The 6,434-nt window shown below is 30.9% G+C and overlaps 1 long non-coding RNA gene across 1 annotated transcript; it reads right to left on the bottom strand.

Annotated features, from left to right (window-relative positions):
• Nucleotides 1-206: 206 nt before the first annotated feature.
• Nucleotides 207-3,584, bottom strand: LOC145593144 (uncharacterized). The gene is made up of 3 exons (XR_014102559.1): nt 3,344-3,584; nt 1,040-1,529; nt 207-532 (listed from the first exon to the last, which is right to left on the bottom strand). It is a non-coding gene; the product is annotated as an uncharacterized LOC145593144 (long non-coding RNA).
• Between the last annotated feature and the right edge of the window lie 2,850 nt (nt 3,585-6,434).

Here is a 6,434-nt window from a genome sequence, read left to right as displayed (position 1 = left end):
CGGCCTTTACGGATAGGCTATATTATTTGTAACGGGCAATGTCCGTTACAAATAAAACAAGTGCCCGTTACAAATAACCCTGTTATTTGTAACGGACACATGTTTTGCCAGTTACAGAAAACGGGTTAATAGTAACAGACATAATATCTGCCCGTTACAAATAGTGTTGTCACAATTAAAAAAAAAAAAAAAAAATCCAGCATATGCTGGATAGTGGATAGCTTAATGATATATGCTGGATAGTGGATAGCTTAATGATTTTATCAATTACAAAAAATAAATAATATTAAATAATAACTTATGCAAGTATACACTTCAAATACAATTAGCAAAAGCCATAAATTAAAATGATTTTATCAATTAAAGAAATTAAAAACAAGCCCTGCACTTGCTAATTGCTATGACTAAGATTAGATTTAAATGATTTTCCACCACTTTTCTAAATTGCTGTGACTTGTAGGTACTTTTTCGGCATCTTCTTTACATTCTCACTTTGGCTGGCTTGCTTGACATTTCTTAGAGGAATAAAAACCTGCATTTAGATCAATAATACACTTCAGTCAAAAGTTTTAAACATTAAAACATAACATTAAAACCTACATTTAGATTAAGTGAGGAGGATATGATAGATGGAGAGATGGGAGGAGATTAAGTGAGGATAAGAGAGAGAAATTGATGGCCATCAATTAGAAAAAAAGCTCAAATTTTGAATAATCCGGCAAACAAATTGGGTTTTCTACCTTGCATAATATATCAATCAACTCCCATAGTTATATCAATTCAAAGACCAATTTTATCCAAAATTGTTAAGAAATTAAATCTATAAAACCGAATTAATCAACCTGAACAATTTCTTAAAATTGTCACAACCCACATCAAATTCTCAAAATTATAATGTCTACTAAAAATCCTACTTTAAATCTTCAACACCATCTGATCAAATCTCAAAACCCCACTAATAAAATACCAAAAAAAAAAATCCCAGAAAATTAATTGTGGAATCAAAGCAAAATCAGATAGAATGAAGAAGGCAAGAGACCTGGATGAACGGCGACGTTTAGTGGGACCCGAAGCCGAAGACTTGAGAGGGGTATTTTGGTCAAACTGAGTTCTTCTTGGTGTTCGTTTAGTAGCAACAATGGACTTAAGTTGAAGAGAGAGATCGACAATGCCAAGTTTCTGTAAACGTTCACGGTTTTCTTTAATCCATTGCTCTCTTGTTTGCTCATAATTTGAAATTGTTTCAGCAACAGCAACAATAGCAGATTGTTGTTCTTTCTGGGGTTGTTCCTGTTGTTGGGGTTGTTCGCTGTTGTTGTTTGATTTGGGAGTGATTTCAGCAACAGGGGGGCAGATGAGGAACTGGAGGAATAAATGACTCTACAGCACTACCAACCGTGTTGAACTGTTGAAGCCGCCGGAGAAGATCTGAGTAGCATATCTTGCCATACTCTCGGTTTACTCATCACCATACCCAAACTTGCATCTCCATGATACCCAGATTCACTGCCTTATCCCATATTCACTCCCTTGCACATCAAACCCGAACCCCAAGTTAGATATATATAAGATCTTGATAAATCATGCTCTATAGTTGCATAACTTAGAGATATAGGACGAATTGAATATGAATTATGAAAAATAAAAATAATTATATAGGCCTTGTTTGGTAAATGGTTTTTGGCTGGCTTTTTGATTGATTTTTGGCTTTTGGCTTTTTCTTTTGGTCAAACAGCTAAAATACATGTTTGGTAAATGGCTTTTTAGCTAGCTAAAAGGCCAGCTTTTCCGCCAAAAACAAAAAGCTGGTCTTACTAGCTTTTTGGTTTTGGCTTTTGGCTTTTCATTAAACAAATTACTTTTTTATCCTTGATTAATAATTAATAATTAGTGATTAGTGATTGAAGATTAGTAACTATTAATTACGGAGTATTAATTGGTAATTAGTGATTAGTAACTATTAATTATTAATTAATAATTAGTAATTAGTAACTATTAATTATTAATTAATGAGTAGTGATTAGTAACTATTAATTGTTAATTAGTAATTACCAGTAGTAATAAGTAAATAATAATTAATAATTAATGATTAATGATTAATAATTAGTAGTTAGTTATTAATAATTAGTAGTTAGTAATTAATAGTTAGTAGTCAATAATTAATAATTAATAATTAATAATTAATAATTAGTAGTTAATAATTAATAATTAGTAGTCAATAATTAATAATTAATAATTAATAATTAATAATTAGTAGTTAATAATTAATAATTAGTAGTCAATAATTAATAATTAATAATTAATAATTAGTAGTCAATAATTTATAATTTATAATGAATAATTAATAATCAATAGTTAATAATTAATAATCAATAATCAATAATCAATAATCAATTAGTATTTTATATTTAATAATTAATTATAATTAGTACTTAATAATTAATAGTTACATTAATAATTAGTAATTATTAGTACCTAGTAATTAATAGTTAGTAATTAACAATTAGTAATTAGTATTATATAATTAATAATTAGTTTTTTGTACTTAATAACTAGTAGTTAGTAATAATTAATAATTAATAGTTAGTAGTTAGTATTTTGTATTAGTATTAATAATTAAAAATTAGTAACTAGTAATTTGTAATTAAGAATACCAATAATAAATGAATAAGAACACATAATAATGTCCTTTAAGGTCATTTTGCATAGTTACAGCTAACAACTAATTTTACCAAACATATTTACATACAATAAATGGTCAAACAGCCAATACTAACAGCCAGTCAAACAAGCAAGTTAAACAGGCAGCAGCCAACAGCCAATTGTCAAACAAGGCCATAATTTAAAACTTATAACATACAAGATCTGAGTCTATGGGTCAAAGATATGCTAGTATATCATGTTTTTTGTAATCAAATCATTTAAAATTTATTGATAGTAGCTTCAATCCAAATATCGTACAGGAATCATGCTAAAAAAAGTCATTTCAATCCAAGAAACGAGACTAATTGATTATAATTTAATATATAAAACCGATTGATTTGAACCAAAAAAACGCAAACTAGCAAAGAAAGATCCAAAATCAGAATAAATGCCATCAAATCAAAAGAAAATCAAGCGAGAATAAGGTTGAAAGAACCCACTACAAACAAACATAAAACAATAGATCTGAACCAAAAAAATGCAATAAACTAACAAAAATCATTCAAATAAAAATCAGATTAAAATCTAATTATAAAACCCTAAAATTCTACCAATTCGAATCTAATTGTTACAGATCTAGAAAAAACTCACCAAATTTCTTTTAAAAAAACCGCATAATCAAAAGAAAAGATCAAATTACCTTGGGAGTTTTTGGAGCAATGATAGTGAAAACATCAAAACCTCCGTCGTATCACCTTCTTCATTAAAATTGTACACAAGAAGCAGGAGTGAAGTGAGGAGAATGAATGGAGGTTCAACAATAATGGAGGGAGGAGAGAACTAGAATATGGAGGTAAAGAGAGTGAAAGAGAATAATTTCCGAGTGAAAGAGAGTGAGTTCTAGAGAGGAGAGAGAAAGAGAGGGGGTGAGTGAAAGAGAAAGTGAGTGACGGCTGAGTTCATTTTAGGGTTTTAATATACAGTAACATTTAACTTATTTATTTGTATCGGGCAACTACTGTCCGTTACAAACAACAAATAATTCGTATCGGACAAAATACTGCCCGTTACAAATAATGCAATTTTTGTAACGGGCATCATTTTGCCCGTTACGAATAATATTTTCCTTACTACTACGTTGCTTTAATGTAATGAACTATTATTTTGCCCGTTACAAATAGGTTTATTATAACTAGAAAATTATTGCCCATTACAAATAGGGTGTTACAAATGACATTTTTTCCACTAGTGATTATAAAAATGTGAATAGTGTAAGTAAATTTACAAATATTGCAACTAAAAGTGATGGAAAATGTACATTATAATTCAAAAAAAAAAGCCATGTTGTAACTACAAAAAGCTTACAAATTCATTCAAAATGAAATAATGTTGAGTAATTAGGTTTTGATGATTGTAAATTAATAATGATTATCTATCTAACGTGTTTGTTAAGTTGTGCATAGAAAGAACAAGTATGCTTAAAACAAGATACAAGGAACCAGAGTATTGACAAGTATATATAAGGAACTTGAGCAATATAGGATAAGCAATAGAGGAACAAGAACAATGATGAGTGTTATGGTTGATGACAAAGGAACCATGAAGGTAACTATATATGTAAATAGGTGTTTGCATATGTTAGCTTCATGAGGTAAGTACTCTATGCATACATGAGTTGTATATGTGTAGGAGTATTTATGTTGCTATAAGTTTAATTAGTTCTCTCACTTGAAGTTTGTTTATGAGAAACAAACTTCAATCTAATGTTCTCTTAAGTGTCTATGTGAAGACAGGAACTGACTTAGGTGAAGTCAATGGGTTGGAACTTTGATGACTTCAAGAGAAACATGAGAGAATGAATGAAACTAAAGCAGGTTCTCCCACGAGAATTAAACCATGAAGGAACCTGAAGATATTCTCCAACGAGATGCAGAAGGAACTTTTGGTAGGCTTTGCCACGAGAGCCAGAGCATGTTCCCTAACAGGTACACACAAGGAGATTTCTAACAGAAGCATGACAGCAAGCTAAAGAGTGAAGCTTGGACTGCGAAGATGACAACAAGTTCTAGAAAGGAACCTGGTCTGCGAGTTCTAATAAGGAATAAACAATAGTGACAGCAAGTTCCAGTTAGGAACTTGGATTGCGGTTCCAAATGTGGAATATTCCCCCGAGATCTAGAATACGTCAATAATACAAGATTCCAGAACAAGAGTTTCACATAAACAACATGAAGACGGAGAAATCGAAGTATATCGCTCTAGGATTCATGTAAGTATGTTGGACATAAAAGTCAGTCTGGAACAAGTCTATAAAACCAAGGTTGAACTCCATACAGTCAATGAAATTAGAGTTATTGACTTGTCAGGAACTCAGAGACTGTCAGAGTTCCAAAACCTAATCGGAACCTAAGTCTGCACGTCTTTAAAGGTCGGTTTTAATGATATATATATTTACCTAATACGTGCATATTTTTTAGGGTTTTGGTTTTACAGAATAAAGATACTTATTTTCTAATAAATCTCTTTTGGAAAAAGATAAGTTATTTTTGGAAAGTATTTTAAGCAAAAATAAGTTTAGAATAAATTATTTTTTTTTATGATAAGTATATCTTTGAAAAAGATAAGCTAGTATATTTGGAAAATATAAGTTTGGAATAAAATCTGATTTTATGATAAGTATATCTTTTGAAAAAGATAAGCTACTATATTTGAAAAGTATAAGTTTGAAATAAAATCTGATTTTATAGTAAATATATCTTATTATTATTGACAGAATATATTCTTAACAAAAAGATATATTTTTGGAAAACTTATTTTTGGAAAATATCTTTTAAACATATCTTTTGATAAAACTTATCTTTTACGAAAAGAATGATTTGGGTGTACTATAAATATGCTCATATGTATTCACTCAAAGTCGAGGTTGACAAAGTGTAGTAATTGTGCTTAATAGTTTAATTCTTCACCACGAAGCTAAGTCAAACCTCCGGGTCAAAGTTCCAGTCAGGGTTTGGTTTCAGTTCGTCCAGTAAGTTCCAGACAGATCTTGAGTGTCCAGCATATTAGTTTTATCTCTTTATTCATTGATGTGTATTTAGAGTTATTCTTTGAGATCTTGTAATTAGGAAAAAGAGTTTTGAGTGTTTTATATATTGGGGTGTGAGAGTTCGTGAGAAGTCTCGTTATCATAATTGTATGAGTGCAAAGTGTGAGATTCTAGGGTGAAGCCGAGTGAGCTTCTAGTGAGAGGCCGAGTGGATAGTACTCTGGGAGTATTGAGTAGAATCTAAGTCCGGGACATAGATTGGATAGGATAGGGTCCTATCGTGTAGCAAGTTCAGTCAGGAACTTGTGAGAAAGGTCTTATTGTAATAGGTTGTAACTTGGAGTGTTTGGCCTATTATAGTGGATTGGTTTGGCTTGAAATCCCTTGGAGGGTCGATGTTTTACTTCCAGTTAGGCCCTGGATGGTTTCCTCGTAAAATCCGCTTTGCATTGTCTAAGTTCCTAACAGCAATCAGTTTTATATTCCGCGAAAAGTAGGCACTAAGAACATACTACAATTCACCCCCGCTTATAGTATATCACCTAAATAACAAATAACGACATTTATCTTCTCAGGATATGATTGTCAACGATTTATTTTTAGTCTGCGTTCAAAAGCCTTCCCAATAAGTTTTGAATGTTAGGACAATGCAAACTATTACAACTTCACTAGACAAACTTATTATGTCGCGCACCACGAGCGCGTAGGCTCCCCGTATCTTAAAATTCAATAAACAACCCGAAAT

Source organism: Chenopodium album, chromosome 18, assembly GCF_948465745.1.
Source record: "Chenopodium album chromosome 18, dcCheAlbu1.1, whole genome shotgun sequence".
Classification (NCBI taxonomy): domain Eukaryota; kingdom Viridiplantae; phylum Streptophyta; class Magnoliopsida; order Caryophyllales; family Amaranthaceae; genus Chenopodium; species Chenopodium album.
This window is presented reverse-complemented; position numbering and strand designations above follow the sequence as displayed.